We start from the raw sequence: 17,349 nt of genomic DNA on the forward strand, positions 1-17,349 counted from the left end.
ACACGCATGCACAGAGACTCATGCGCGCTCTCACGCACACATAAGGCAGTTGCTTGTTTGCAATACATTAGGTGGAACTGTATATTGGCCTGTGTTAAAACCCGATGGACATATGTAATTTCAGGAGAAGTCAGATAGTGGAATATACACTTTCGTGTTTAGCTGTCGCGAGCGTTTCGTAATTTTCAGTATAACGGAGAAAGTATTGCCGCATTAATTGAATGTGGACATTCGCATGTAGCGATATCACTCACATTAAGGTTACTGAAACTGTAGCGTAAAAAATGACCTTGAGTTCAATGACGTAGCTGAAGTGATCCACGAAATTTCCGGCCAATACCACTGATCTCCATGATCTGAGTATTTTAGAACATATCCTAAGCTCAAACACAATGAAATGTCGCACGAGCATGATGACCAGCTTGGATTCCGAAAACATCGATCATACGAAACGCAACTCGCGCAGTTATGATGTGCCATCCTCTAAGCCATGGGTCAAGGAAGATAGGTAGACACAGTAGTTCTTGATTTCCGAAAAGCATTTGACTCTGTGCCACGGCAAGGCTTTTTAATAAAAGTACACTTACATGGAAATTTGTGCCTGGTTTGAGGATTTCTTTGTAGGGAGGATAGAGGGCGCTATAATCCTTTTTGGAGGGCCATTGACAGATGTAAATGTAATTTCAAGCGAGCCCAAAAGAAGTGCGTTTGGATCCTTGATTTTCATGCTGTATATTAATAACTTAGCTGACAATATTAATACTAACCTCAGACAGCGATAAATGATATACTCATCTGTAACGAACTACTGTCTGTAAAAAACTGCACAAATATTCATTTAGATCCACAATTAATTTTCAGTCTGCAGTTTTGTGTGAGCTGATTTTAAACTTTCTGGCAGATTATATGATGTTATACCTTATAGTATGGCACCATTTTAATTATACTTAATTATTTATTTTATTACCTACAAGGCAATGCGAAGAAAATAACTTAGTAACATAACGAAATTAAGCCATAACATGCTTAGTTACCTAGTCCTGTCACGGACTGGGATATATGCGAAGAAATGGTTCTCCGAGATCTGCTTTGAGTAATTTCGATCGTGAATTTCCGTTACTTAAACTCAAAATAAACCGTTCTACTTCAAAACATAAAGAAAGTAACCACATCAGAGTTTGGCAACAAACACGAAAAGAACATAAAACGCGGAAAATCTAGAAAATAAATAAGGAAGTTGCTATTATTTTGTTCCGTTATAACTGTAAGGGCCAAATAAACACACACTTCGTCTTGATATGTTGTAATATGGCGTCTTATTGAATGTTAGTACAGTTTACGTAACGGGTAGCTGTCAGATTCAAATTTCCAGCTATAGCGTGCCTTGCACCAATAGCGGACGAGCCGCCTAACTGTGATTGGCCGGCGTTCAGAATTTAATGGCGGACACCTAACTTACGCGGAAAACCACATACGACAACAAAATACGTAAATGTGCTTGATAAAACATTTCACAAATTCATAAAAGCACATCCGTCCGAAGGATACATTAAAACACATGCAATAACAGCTACAATAAATTAAGGCGACAGATGGAGATAGCAAAAATGATGATGAGTGTTAGTGATAGAACCCACAATATCAACACAGACTGCAAACACACTTCACTGAAATCAAATTTATTTTTAACGAAAGGAAATAGTAAGCAAAGCTCCTTTCAAAAGAAAAGAAAATTATTCTGGAAATCGTATAATATGCTTCGACTCTATACGGGAGGAGATCGTTGCTGCCGATCTTTGTAGTCGATGCGTTTATGTCAGTGGCAGCTTGTTGGTGGTGGCCGCGTAATTAACGTAGATTCACCAGTCATGAAATTGGCATGGAAACAACCTCTTACATACCAAAGGATTCTCCTGGCGGTAATATTATCCTCCATATAATCCCTTTGGTCACAGGCCAGTTAGATGTAGTTATTTTGTACATCCAAGTTAGCACGGTTTTGCCAATAGCGCCTTTTAAACTCGCGGCTCCGTTATCAACGCCCCGTACGCAGTTTCAAAACAGTATAAAATTCAATCTGACTCGCCGATCCAAAATTCACAGTCCGTCCACTTTTTGCATGAGTGCCACGATCGCAATTCGTCGTTCTGGCGAAAAAAACAGTACCACACGTAACAAACAGTTTAAAGCTCTCCATGGCGACTGTTAACGTTTTAGAGCGCGTGGCAGCTCATTAAGCTACACACAAAGTAATGAATTCAAGGTACTGTACATTAGTTCGTGAAACTCAGTTACATGTGAAACAGTTCCCTTGCAATCCATTCGCGTAAGCATTGTTACTGTCGTAGTCAATAAAGCTCACAGTATCCACAATCCAACATTTTGTTTCATAATGTCCACGTCGAATTCTAGTTTATACCGTGACCGAAAAATAATAACGCTGTCATAAATTTTCGTGTAGTTCTGTCTGACACGATTGTAAGACACACGCGTGTACGCCTCAACGCTACATACCCACTCAGTGCCACTCTTCGACTGCCAGCTAGACTTGGCCACTGTTTCTACACTCCTGGAAATTGAAATAAGAACACCGTGAATTCATTGTCCCAGGAAGGGGAAACTTTATTGACACATTCCTGGGGTCAGATACATCACATGATCACACTGACAGACCCACAGGCACATAGACACAGGCAACAGAGCATGCACAATGTCGGCACTAGTACAGTGTATATCCACCTTTCGCAGCAATGCAGGCTGCTATTCTCCCATGGAGACGATCGTAGAGATGCTGGATGTAGTCCTGTGGAATGGCTTGCCATGCCATTTCCACCTGGTGCCTCAGTTGGACCAGCGTTCGTGCTGGACGTGCAGACCGCGTGAGACGACGCTTCATCCAGTCCCAAACATGCTCAATGGGAGACAGATCCGGAGATCTTGCTGGCCAGGGTAGTTGACTTACACCTTCTAGAGCACGTTGGGTGGCACGGGATACATGCGGACGTGCATTGTCCTGTTGGAACAGCAAGTTCCCTTGCCGGTCTAGGAATGGTAGAACGATGGGTTCGATGACGGTTTGGATGTACCGTGCACTATTCAGTGTCCCCTCGACGATCACCAGTGGTGTACGGCCAGTGTAGGAGATCGCTCCCCACACCATGATGCCGGGTGTTGGCCCTGTGTGCCTCGGTCGTATGCAGTCCTGATTGTGGCGCTCACCTGCACGGCGCCAAACACGCATACGACCATCATTGGCACCAAGGCAGAAGCGACTCTCATCGCTGAAGACGACACGTCTCCATTCGTCCCTCCATTCACGCCTGTCGCGACACCACTGGAGGAGGGCTGCAGGATGTTGGGGCGTGAGCGGAAGACGGCCTAACGGTGTGCAGGACCGTAGCCCAGCTTCATGGAGATGGTTGCGAATGGTCCTCGCCGATACCCCAGGAGCAACAGTGTCCCTAATTTGCTGGGAAGTGGCGGTGCGGTCCCCTACGGCACTGCGTAGGATCCTACGGTCTTGGCGTGCATCCGTGCGTCGCTGCGGTCCCCAGGTCGACGGGCACGTGCACCTTCCGCCGACCACTGGCGACAACATCGATGTACTGTGGAGACCACACTCCCCACGTGTTGAGCAATTCGGCGGTACATCCACCCGGCCTCCCGCATGCCCACTATACGCCCTCGCTCAAAGTCCGTCAACTGCACATACGGTTCACGTCCACGCTGTCGCGGCATGCTACCCGTGTTAAAGACTGCGATGGAGCTCCGTATGCCACGGCAAACTGGCTGACACTGACGGCGGCGGTGCACAAATGCTGCACAGCTAGCGCCATTCGACGGCCAACACCGCGGTCCCTGGTGTGTCCGCTGTGCCGTGCGTGTGATCATTGCTTGTACAGCCCTCTCGCAGTGTCCGGAGCAAGTATGGTGGGTCTGACACACCGGTGTCAATGTATTCTTTTTTCCATTTCCAGGAGTGTATGTTTCGATACAGTGTATCGATACGTGGAACTGTTTCAGTGTTTCGGAACGGCTACGGTTCACTGTTTCGAAACAGTTGTGTTTTATTCCACCCCTGTCTCGGGTAACTAGACCAGATTCGGTCTCGAGCCAGACACAGAAACTGTATCATTGTTTCAAAATAAGGCTGTTTCAGTCCACCAGTGCTTGGAACGGACTAATTGTATCGAAACAGTGATGTTTCATTCCCCTCTGTGTCGGACGAGATTCGGGCTCGGCACAGGTACTGAAACACATTTAACATACTACTTCATGAAACACTTTCAAGAGTGTCAAAATCTTTTTGACAAGCAATAGCATGAAGCTTAAGATATCCGAAAATAAAGCTTCGTTTCTAGCTGACTGTCATATTTCGAAATGGCGTAACATCTGCTTTATAAACACTAACCAAGCAATAAAACAACGCATACTATTCACATTCAAAATAATAAATATGTGAAAATCATTGAGTTAAATTACACCTTTTTTATAACATACGCTTCTCTGTTCATGTACAGTAATCATATTAAGTAACGTAAGTAAGCCTACAACATTTTGAATAAAAAAAGGCGTAGAGTGACAGTTATTAGACATATACATAAATTTGATGTAGGTATAATTGCAAGCAATCTGTTCGACATATCACTGATAGTGTAATGGTGAACGGGAAGGACTAGGAAGCATGGTGAATTTATAGTAACTGTCCGAAACACCTTGAAAGACAAAATTTTTTTCTGTTATATTTTGTTATTTATTCGAATTATTTGGCGTTATTTGTGAGTCTATAGTCACTGTGCCTATTTTGCTCCCACCTCCAGTTCCGTTCGTGGTGGTTCTTCTGTCTTCAGATGTGGCTGTCCTCAGCCAATTGAAAAGTATAAAAGTCACACGACACGAAAGCAGCACATTTGCTGCAGAAATACCAAACTGCCAAGACGCCTAAGTGATAATTTCATACTTTCTGCAATATGATTAGCGCTCTCGCACCTCATTTGTGTTTATGTGGACATACTTATACAGTAGACAGTCAAGATGATAAAATGTGTAGGTTTATTAGATTACAAAACACGAACTGTTTCACTGTTTCGAAACAGCGTATCGAAACATTACATTGTACTGTTTCATTTGTTTCGAAACAGTTTCGTGTTTCAGTTTGCCCATCTCTACTGCCAGCTACCGACGAGTCTCTCGCATCACAGTTCATACAATAGCTCTGCATGTTACATTTGGTTTCACACAGCGCTTTTCACAAAAGAATAACAGAGGTTGCAACATACGTTGATACTTTTGCATACTCAATTAAAAGGTCCACATAGCGTTGTTAATAAAGCAAAAACCGTTACATTTCATAATACAGAACAAAAGGAGAAATATTCTGAACCGTCAGAGACATGTGTACAGGGAAAATGAAGCAGAAGTAAAGAAAGAAGGGAAAGAAAAAAGAATTCCATCTCATAATTAGCAATATTTTCACAGCCCTTCACGCTAAGTTTCCACCATTGTACGACTTCATGAACACATAGACTGTAACAAAGCGTTTGAGTTCAATGGATTGTATTGTATACGTCTTCTTTGTATTCATAGGAATTCATATATTGTATTTCAGCTGTGTTCGATCTGGTATGTATTTGAAACATCCACTCCAAAATAGATCCATAGCCCACAAAGCGTAATTTTGGTGACAGCAAAATACGAGGGTAATCCCAAAAGTAACGTCTCCTCTTTTTTTTATAAGTACATAGACCTATTTATTTCTACAATGGATTACATCAGTTTACAGCTTGAACATTTAGCTATTTTTCGACATAATCACCATTTCTGTCGATGCATTTCTGTAGACTATGTGGAAGGTTTTGTATGCCCATGTCATACCAGCTGGCCGCCATGCTGTTCAGAAAGTTATGAACCTCTACTTTCACCTCGTCGTCGGAGCTGAATCGCTTTCCGGCCAAATGTTCTTTTAACCCAGGGAACAGGTGATAGTCACTGGGAGCCAGGTCAGAACTATAGGGTGGGTGGGTGATTATGTTCCACTGAAACTATTGCAGGAGAGCAACGGTTTGCCGAGCGATGCGTGGGCGAGCGTTGTCATGGAGAATGTGTACGCCCTTGCTCAACATTCCTCTTCTCCGGCTCTGAATTGCCCGTTTGAGTTTTTTCAGAGTCTCACAGTACCTGTTAGCGTTAATTGTGGTCCCAGTGGGCATGAAGTCGACCAACAATACCCCTTTCCGATCCCAAAAACGGTTGTCATGACTTTACCGGCAGACTGTGTTTGTTTGAATTTCCGCGGCTTTGGCGAAGAAGGATGCCGGCACTGGCGTGATTGTTGTTTGGTCTCAGGTGTAAAGTGGTTGCCCAGGTTCCGTCACCCGTGACAATTAAGACCAGAAAGTTGTCCTGCTCGACTGCAAGGCGATGAAGAAATGCGCGGGAAGCATCAACTCGTTGCCGCATGTGGTCCTCAGTCAGCATGCGTGGCACCCATCTTGCGCACACCTTCCGGTAGTTCAATGTTTCCGTTAAAATTGTGAGTGGTGCTTCGGGAAACCTCAGGAACCAACGTGCAGAGATCATACAGGGTGATCCGCCGATCTTCACGCACGCTTTGCTCAACCTTCAGCATTGTCTCCTCAGAAATTGACGGTCTCCCACTCCTATGTTCGTCGTGAATTTCGGTCCGACCAGCTGCAAACTCTCTACACCACTTATGAACATTTTTGACATCCATGCACGACTCACCATACACTTCCGCCAATTGGCGACGGATTTCAGTCGGAGCAGTGCCCTTTGCGTTCAAAAACCGAATAACTGAGAGCAATTCGCACTTGGCGGTAACATCCAACGGGAGCTCCATTCTCAACGACTGCCAAGCCAAGACTGACCGCCTCAGCGCGGCGTGCGCATGTTTATGCACAGCGCGTGAAGCAGTGTAACCAACTGCCACGTAAACAGTTCTGTACTTACAAAAAAAAAAAGAAGACCTTACTCTTGTGATTACCCTCGTATGTTGATACTCGTACTGTAACCAGCCAGTAGAGTCCTCGCAGGATACGGTGGCTGATGCGCAGTGACCGATTTTCGCCCAAAGCCCTGAGCGAGATCATTTGTTGTTCGCAAGGGGAGGCCGACAGTTCTTGCCCCCTTACGGCCGGTGGGCAATGACAGAATCAAGGCGTGCACCCTGTAAACTTCCTCAAATTATTTTACGGGAAAAAGTCGGTAAAAAATTTGTTTTTTTGCGTTACTTACAGCTTTGTATGTCAGCTTCATGATGATGTGCCCAACGTTTTGTTAGTGGTCACAGTTATTGTGACATTGGCATGGAAGTAGGACACTGCGTGAAATTCTGAAAAGATGGGAATGAAAAAAAGGAGTCGCCATGATTTTGCGTTTTGGTGCGTGTTTCCTAATATGTTACTGAGTGTGAAATTTAGACAACACTGAATTTTTCTTCAGACTTGGCTGGAGGTCTATCTGCCACCAGTCTCGAGAAAATTGATCTGATATAGCACACTCATTTCTGACGGCTCGGCGCCAGCGATAAAGCCAGAGTGAAATATCAACAGCATTCGCATATTCCATAAACAGTTTGAGATGTTGAAGTGAGAGTTTGGCAAATGACAGTACACAAAGAAGAGAGTATTTTGTCATGTGGTTATTATGGAAAATTTAATTATCTACTGTATTATTAAAATACAAGAAGCGAAAGGCTATTTACAATTTGTACAGAAACCAGATGGCAGTCATACGAGTCCAGGGACATGAAAGGGAAGCAGTGGCTGGGAAGGGAGTGAGACAGGGTTGTAACCTGTCCCCGATGTTATTCAATCTTTATATTGAGCAAGCAGTAAAGGAAACAAAAGGAAAATTCGGAATTGGAATTAAAATCCATGGAGAAGAAATAAAAACTTCGAGGTTCGCCGATGACATTGCAATTCTGTCAGAGACAGCAAAGGACCTGGAAGAGCAGTTCAATGGAATGGACCGTGTCTTGAAAGGAGGACATAAGGTCAACATCAACAAATGCAAAACGAGAATAATGGAATGTAATCGAATTAAATCGGGTGATGCTGCAGGAATTAGATTACGAAATGAGACGCTTAAAGTAGTAAATGAGTTTTGCTATTTGGGGAGCAAAATAACTGATGATGGTCGAAGTAGAGAGGATATAAAATGTAGACTAGTAGTGGCAAGGAAAGCGTTTCTGAAGAAGAAAAATTTGTTAACATCGAATATAGATTTAAGTGTCAGGAAGTCTTTTCTGAAAGTATTTGTATGGAGTGTAGCCATGTATGGAAGTGAAACATGGACGATAAATAGTTTAGACAAGAAGAGAATAGAAGCTTTCGAAATGTGGTGCTACATAAGAATGCTGAAGATTTGATAGGTAGATCACATAACTAATGAGGAGGTGTTGAATAGAATTGGGGAGAAGAGGAGTTTGTGGCACAACTTGACTAGAAGAAGGGATCGGTTGGTAGGGCATATTCTGAGGAATCAATGGAACACCAATTTAGTATTGGAGATCAGCGTGGAGGGTAAAAATCGTAGAGGGAGACCAAGAGAGGACTACACTAAACAGATTCAGAAGGATGTAGGTTGCAGTAGGTACAGGGAGATGAAGAAGCTTGCACAGGATAGAGTACCATGGAGAGATGCATCAAACCAGTCTCTGGATTGAAGACCACAACAACAACAATGCTGAGAGAGGAGGGAGTGTCAGTGTGGAAAGGACGGAAAATTAATAAATATTGGAAGATAGCAAACAGTGGTTGTGGTGTAGAATGAGCGAAGGAGACAATGAAGATGTGAGAGAGACACAGTGACAGTGGAAAACAGTTGACAGTGACAGAACAGCACTTGGAAAAGACTGAAGGAGATAGTATCAGTGGGAGATGAATAAAGATAAGGAGAACGTGGAAGTGAGTGAGAGCCAGTCATAATGAGAGAGAGAGTCTATGACAATGACGACGAGGTAGAGAAAGATAGTGACAGTGAGATGCTGTGTGAAGTAATTAGTGGGATATTAGCAGTAATAGAGAGCAAGAGGCAGACGTGAAAGTGAGAGAGTCAGTAGTAGTATGACAAAACGGAGACCATGGCTATGAGACACGAGACAGTGTCAATTAGAGAGCACAAAGAGATTGTGACAATGAGTTGGGCTGAATGAGTGAATTAGAATGAACAAGTGGGGGTGGATGGGTATGAGCGACTAACAGTTATGGACTCGTGGCTGTGAGCGCGCTACTGTTAGGGGAGCTTGGGAGAGTGAGAGGTGGGTTGCGTGTTAAAAAGAGCGCGAATATGTTTGCATACCAAAATTTTTGTAAAACTTTTAAATGTGTTGAGGAAGATCGAACCTCAGTTTTCAGTCAGAATCTTTTAAACAAGAGCACATTCGAGTATTTCTGGATCGAGAGGAGCATTTTTCCGCTTGTTTTGCAACAAAAGGAAAAACGTAATAAGATGGAGGGAACCGTGGAACTGAATATTAACACTTTGCCGCCCACACGTCTCGTACAAATTTATTCGCTTGGCGCCAGCAGCGCTAATTCGGATTACTTGGCTTGTCGCCGGCCGCTTGTCACCTTTCCGTTGATGACAATCTTCAAACACATAGACATTTGCGCGCTTTAATTTTTCCGGAAATCCTCTATTTTGCCGTATCGTTGCACAAACTCGAATTTTCTTTTCAAGTAAATTCTCTGCAAGTTCTACACTGTTACAGTAATTATTCATGTAGAGGTGATACCACTTTCCATAAGAAGGCGTCAATAGTTCCATCAATGTTTTTGCTAAAGGTTGACCAGCGCCGGAATATATCTTGAATGAGGAAATGTACCCCGTACTCGAATCACATAGCATCCGAATGAGTATGCCTTATTTCGTAATTTTCGACAGACTGTAAACTTTAACTTTTAGCTGTCCACTCCACGGTATCATTCCTTCATCAATTGAGATGTTTTGACTTAGATTAGATGTTTCTTTAAGCTTTTTGGAAAATTAATCAATTACGAATACTTTGAATCGGTTGCGGGACATCGTTTTGCGAAATATCGGTGTGTCTATCAACGGATTCGTTGGCCAGTAACCATCGATCCTTGCTTTTCTTACAATTCCCATAAGGATAGCAAGCCCAAACCATTTTCTAAGTTCGGGTCCCGTAACGTCGACAAATTTGGCAATCTTTTAAATCCAGTTTCCTTCTATTGCAGCTTTGACTGTAACACTTGGTTTCGTTGCCAATATATTCAAATAGATCTTTACCAGTACCCAATTCTACGATATCCACGACACTCTGTGTATCTTTGGGAAATGGGTATGGACCCAGAGATCCTTCAGATTTATCATTGGTCCTCAGTAAATCATAGTCGGTCTTGTTCGTCTGATTCATCCGAATCAGTTGACAACCGTAGCGTTCGCCGAATTCTTCTTGGACGTATTACACTATCTTCCGACGATTCTGCTTCACTTTCATTTTTTTGATATCCAGCGTCTTCTTCCCAATTGGCCAAGTCGTCCGGAACGTAAGACAAGACGTCCGCGCATTCATCGTAAATAATCGTATCGTCTCTCTCGTCTGCCATCATGAAAGTGCACAAGTGCGAGGTGCAGGGGCTATCAGCATATTTACCACTAAATTCTTCTAGAATCTTCATATGTAAATGAGGCTCTAAGCCCCCCCCCCCCCCCCCCCCCCCCCACTGTTCTCACTCCGACTTTTGTTGTTGCACATGGATTAAGAAGAAACGCGAACTGACTGTAATCGACCCTGCAAGTGGAGTAGAAAAGAGTTTGGCACCTGCAATAATTTCATTTGATAGAAATTAATTAAATAAAGGAAAGTTTCATTAACATAGTGAGAAATGAAAGGGTTGCTCTACCGATTAACCGAATGAAAGTTCTGTCCAAAATAACAATTTGATTTATTAAGACTAAACTCAAAATAATAAACAAAACACACGAAACATTTACAATACATCAAACTGGATCAAATTGGATACTCAAATAAATGCTGTGAAGGTGAAGTTGTCCATAAACTAGATTGTGACATTTATGATGAAGTGGTATGTGGAGCCAATTCCTTGCAACTCAAATCTTAAGAGAACCACACAGCCAACCCAACATTAATTGCTGCTACAGTAGTGATAACTTAGACAATGAACACCCAAGACAGAACAAAGTTAGAAAAGACGAACAGGCGCGCTCTGCTGAACTCTGATTATCACCTAGCAAAATAGCCTGCTTTGCCGGTGCTGTGGACATACATTACCGAGCTGTCTTCTTAACTGCAGCGTCTCGATCTGGCATACCGGAGGCGATGGCTGGTTGCTTCGACGTCTCGTCGTGGTGATGATAATGTCGTGAGTATAGCCCGAAACAAATTCTCTAGTCTGGTTGTTCCAGACTCAAGACTTCCTAGCAACACAAATACGCCTCTGAGGGAGACGAAGAAGGCCCGCCATACAATCACTGACTGTACAGTGATTGATTTTAACAAGCGAAGTCACACAGTAACTCCGATACAGTCAACTTTAGCGAAAACTGCCCAAGACAGACAACATAGGCCGCTTGTACGCAGAACACTCAATTGCCAACTGTACTCGGAAAGTTAAGTTGAAGTCGAAACTTTGGCAACTTCGTCAAACAGTTACAATCAAATAAAAGTATCTTAGATAGCCAACGGAAGGCAGGCTGTCCAGAGCAGCGAGAGCTCTGTCTTGTAACCTACTCCAAACGAAAGGCGAGAGCCGACTACCTCAAGAGCATCCGTACAAACCGAACACCGAACATTCCCGCCCCCACGACAGTGGCTGTGGTTAATACGTTCCAATCAGCAACTCGAAAAACCGGCGGAAAATTCCGCCCTATTGCCGAAGCACTACCTTTCCACCAATGGAGATTCTTGGCACCAATTTCTGCGCCGATTTTGCTACGTCACGGAGCTATGCTCTGAGCAAGCCAATCACAGTTACGATTTTGCAGAAGACTGCCTGGGAACACAAGTCATTCCCACGCCTCGCTGGTAGCCCGCCAGAAACGGTTTTCACTCCGTTTCTGCGAAGTAACGGAATCTCTAGCCCAGCCGTCCCTTCCGGCCCATCTGGACGTGTCGCTCCTGCTCTTATGACAATGTCGGCGTCTGTAAAGCATCCATTGAGAGACGCTGCGTGGGAAGTCCACGTGTGAAGGAATAGCAACTTTTCACCGCATGCAATCAGAGAGGAAAATCGAATTACTCAGAGTAAGATAGAAATATGAGAGGGAGGCTTATGCCACCTCTCATAGCCCCTACGCCATTTTAGATTGTAATTGGTGAGCGGTTGGCTCACTTAGGAGCAAGGTAGTGAGTCAATCGCCCAAGAACAATCTTGAAAACTGACTCCACATTAAAAAAAAAATCACTGCAACAGAAAAATGCAGCTCATAGAGGGAGAATTTTTTATGATGTAGCCAACTTCACCTTCTTAATATGGAAATCTAACACTCACATCACACATCCATACCCAGGGAGCCCCTTCTAATCACCGATTCACACAGACATTCACACTCTAAATATGGCCTTGGCATGTGAGCCAAATATGGAGCAGTTTATTCGTTACAATCAGATTTGGAGTGCTCCGCAATTAAATGCCCAAGATGTCACAACAATTTCAATCACTAAACTAACGTGAACTCAATCACACATAATACTATTTAAGTTAACCATCTCTTTGTGAGCTTTCAGAATATAATTTCAACCCCTGATTCATTCTGTCTCCCTGCAACAAGAATAACCTTTACAAAATGTTCCCTGAACTGATGGTCCATTCACAATGACAGTGATGGTATCTGCTTCCGTTTATGGGGACTTCAGGCACACTGTTTGCATACAGACAGCAATAAATACAGAATAAAAAAAACATGGTGTGGAGAACAATAAAGTAATTTGTAATTTGTGCGCCCTACTCTATCACTTACATAAGAATTACAGTGCAAAGCACAAACACATACAAGGTAGAACATACATTACAAAAATAACACTAGAGAAAGAAATTTAAGAAAAAAAAACTAGGTTCATGGGGTGTCACATAGTGCTTGCACATTGCACAATGTTCACGACTGTGCTGAGAATGAGGCACTAAATCACATTGTTAGAAATATTCGAAGCACTTCACAAATTCGTTAGTTTCTCTCAGGGGGTTAGTATGTTGAGTCATATGCATTGATGCACGTGGTTCCATGTCTTGAGAATCGGAGGGGGGCTTTTGGGATGGGGCCACAGTACTGAAACACATAGGGCTAAACATTGGGTGTTGTTGCTACGTTGTTGCAACAGCAATAGGGTGTGCTGGAGCATCTGCAGTATGCTGTTGAGATTGCAGCAAGACCCATGCATATGAACACGGCTGTACGGTAGGAAGACATAGTGATAGGCTCTTCTCACGTCGATTAATTGTCTCTGAGGTCTACTCGTTGGGATGCATCACTAGTCCAAATCTCTTCTCTCCCTGGACAGTACTTTACGTTTCCCAATACGTTCGACGAGGGATGATGGCATGAGGAGTGACTGCACATGTGTGTGAGGTCATCCATACAGGATCGAACTAGGAGCGACGATTGCTACAAATGGTTTCTAATAGAGGGGAGAAGTTAGAAAGGAGACAATTCGTGAGGCGCAGGCTCTGACATCGTATGTGATCTTCTTCGTATACTCACGACAACGTCGTCAGCCGCCGGGAATCCCTCCAAACAGCTGCCGCGTCTGGAGAGCTAGCTGGCTGTGGCGTGCTGGTCGCGTGTCAGTGTCAACGGCCAGGGTCACTTTCGCTTATGGCCCGGCGTGGCTTGTCCCCTGCCTAATCCCTCAGGTATACGGCCTGGTGATTGTCAGCTCGTAGGACCGAACGCTCCCGCGCCCTTCTCGTTAGGTGGCGCGCTGACGCTCCCCTCCTTGCAGGTAGCCGATGACCTCTTGCTTTTTGATCCGGCTGGCCTCTGCATTGCCACGATACACGTCATCTGCACAATTCTTACAAAAATCTTATGCCTAACTTTTTCCATGACCTTCTATATTGTAATAGATTTACATAACGACACATTGATGGTCTGTCATTTCAGACACTCTTTTTTAATTTTATAGTTATTAATCTATGGCTATCATTATAACAAAATCTTGGTGTATCTAATCTGGACATTGAGATAAGCAGTGTATTTACCACTAAATTCTTCTAGAATCTTCATATGTAAATGATGCTCTAAGCCCCCCCCCCCCCCCCCCCGACCCCCCACTGTTCTAACTCCGACTTTTGTTGTTGCACATGGATTAAAAAGAAACGCGAACTGACCGTACTCGACCCTGCAAGTGGAGTAGAAAAGAGTTTGGCACCTGCAATAATTTCATTTGATAGAAATTAATTAAATAAAGGAAAGTTTCATTAACATAGTGAGAAATGAAAGGGTTGCTCTACCGATTAACCGAATGAAAGTTCTGTCCAAAATAACAATTTGATTTATTAAGACTAAACTCAAAATAATAAACAAAACACACGAAACATTTACAATACATCAAACTGGATCAAATTGGATACTCAAATAAATGCTGTGAAGGTGAAGTTGTCCATAAACTAGATTGTGACATTTATGATGAAGTGGTATGTGGAGCCAATTCCTTGCAACTCAAATCTTAAGAGAACCACACAGCCAACCCAACATTAATTGCTGCTACAGTAGTGATAACTTAGACAATGAACACCCAAGACAGAACAAAGTTAGAAAAGACGAACAGGCGCGCTCTGCTGAGTTCTGATTATCACCTAGCAAAATAGCCTGCTTTGCCGGTGCTGTGGACATACATTACCGAGCTGTCTTCTTAACTGCAGCGTCTCGATCTGGCATACCGGAGGCGATGGCTGGTTGCTTCGACGTCTCGTCGTGGTGATGATAATGTCGTGAGTATAGCCCGAAACAAATTCTCTAGTCTGGTTGTTCCAGACTAAAGACTCCCTAGCAACACAAATACGCCTCTGAGGGAGACGAAGAAGGCCCGCCATACAATCACTGACTGTACAGTGATTGATTTCAACAAGCGAAGTCACACAATAACTCTGATACAGTCAACTTTAGCCAAGATTGCCCAAGACAAACAACATAGGCCGCTTGTACGCAAACGCTCAATTGCCAACTGTACTCGGAAAGTTACGTTAAAGTCGAAACTTTGGCAACTTCGTCAAACAGTTACAATCAAATAAAAGTATATTAGACAGCCAACGGAAGGCAGGCTGTCCAGAGCAGCGAGAGCTCTGTCTTGTAACCTACTCCAACCGAAAGGCGAGAGCCGACTACCTCAAGGGCACCCGTACAAACCGAACACCGAACATTCCCGCCCCCACGACAGTGGCCGTGGGTAAAAAGTTCCAATCAGCAACTCGAAAAACCGGCGGAAAATTCCACTCTATTGCCGAAGCACTACCTTTCCACCAATGGAGATTCTTGGCACCAATTTCTGCGCCGATTTTGCTACGTCACGGAGCTATGCCCTGAGCAAGCCAATCACAGTTACGATTTTGCAGAAAACGCGGGAATTTGCCCGCCAAGACTGCCTGGGAACACAAGTCATTCCCATGCCTCGCTGGTAGCCTGCTAGAAACGGTTTTCACTCCGTTTCTGCGAAGTAACGGAATCTCTAGCCCAGCCGCCCCTTCCAGCTCATCTGGGCGTGTCGCTCCCGCTCTTATGACAATGTCGGCGTCTGGAAAGCATCCACTCGACTCCCTCACTCCTGTTGGCTTAACCCTCTCAAGCTCAGGAGAACTCGCCTGTCACTGGACCACCCAGGTGACGAGAGACGCTGCGTGGGAAGTCCACGTGTGAAGGAATAGCAACTTTTCACCGCACGCAATCAGAGAGGAAAATCGAATTACTCAGAGTAAGATAGAAATATGAGAGGGGGGCTTATGCCACCCCTCACAAGTACTAATGAAGACAAAAAATATGTTGACGTGTGTAACTTATTGTAACCTAAACAAATCACCAACAAAATGAAAAAGATACTAAAGTGCTGTCACCGGCCACTGCGCGATACTACGCTCATGACACCACTGTGGTGTTACCGGACGGCAAAGTGTTAAGATAATGTAGGTGTGGTAGTAACTTTCCGGCCGCTGTTTTGCTTTCGGTATTGTAAGGCGAAGTGATAAGTAATTTTCTTGGACAGTTCATTGACGGAAAGCGATAACTCACTCTAGCAACGGTAACGGGAGCTGTGTGTGCGACTTTGAGTTTGATGTGGTGGGCTATGACTGAATGCGAACCCGTTAGTCATCCGCCTTCTGGGCAAGCATTCGACCTTGATAGTTACAGGCATCGTCTCTCTGCTGGGGTTCGATTGCACACAGTCGCTTTTTGGGTACAATTAATGTGGTGTCACCGCCAGACACCACACTTGCTGGGTGGTAGCTTAAATCGGCCGCGGTCCATTTAGTACATGTCGGACCCGCATGTCGCCACTGTGTGATCGCAGACCGAGCGCCACCACAAGGCAGGTCTCGAGATATGGAATAGCTCGCCCCAGTTGTACGACGACTTTGCTAGCGACTACACTGACGAAGCCTTTCTCTCATTTGCTGAGAGACAGTTAGAATAGCCTTCAGCTAAGTCCATGGCTACGACCTAGCAAGGCGCCATTAACCATTTTAAGATAGAGTCTCACTTGTATCATCAAGGAATGCTGTATTCACATGACGGATTAAAAGTTAAGTATTAAAGCAGCTACGTACTTTTCTTGCTACCATTCATTACGTATCCTGTTTCAGACCTCTATCTAGCCTACTTGAGATTACGCGTGCCTTTCGGCTACTTCAGTGTGGCGTAGCTGTCTTGTTACGCCACAACAGTTGGCGACGAGTCAACGGAAAGGGTCTTGTTCTTTCTCATAGCTTACATTTACTTGTGTCATGGCTTCGCCACAATCTTCTGATGTACTGTCCGAATTTTATCGCTTGCAGAATCAGCTGACGCAGGCGTTATTGGATGCCCTGGGACAGGTCGTCCAGGGTCAACATGCACTGCAACACGATGCGGCAGCCGCCGCTTCACCGCCACCGCAGCCACAACATGCAGTTGCACCACCGTTTCGCAAGTTTGACCCAACCCAAGAGACATGGACTGAGTGGTCACGCCAGTTTGGATTTCATCTCGCCGCCTACAGAATTCAAGGTAACGAGCGGCAGCCTCATTTCTTGGCGTGTGTAGGGGTGCAAACGTACCGTGTGATAGTGAAATTGTTTCCCCGACGCGACGTAGCAACTCTGTCCTACGAAGAAATTTTGTCGGCATTGGACGCCTATTTCTAAGAAACAGTCA

Source organism: Schistocerca serialis, chromosome 9 (genome assembly GCF_023864345.2).
Source record: "Schistocerca serialis cubense isolate TAMUIC-IGC-003099 chromosome 9, iqSchSeri2.2, whole genome shotgun sequence".
NCBI lineage: Eukaryota > Metazoa > Arthropoda > Insecta > Orthoptera > Acrididae > Schistocerca > Schistocerca serialis.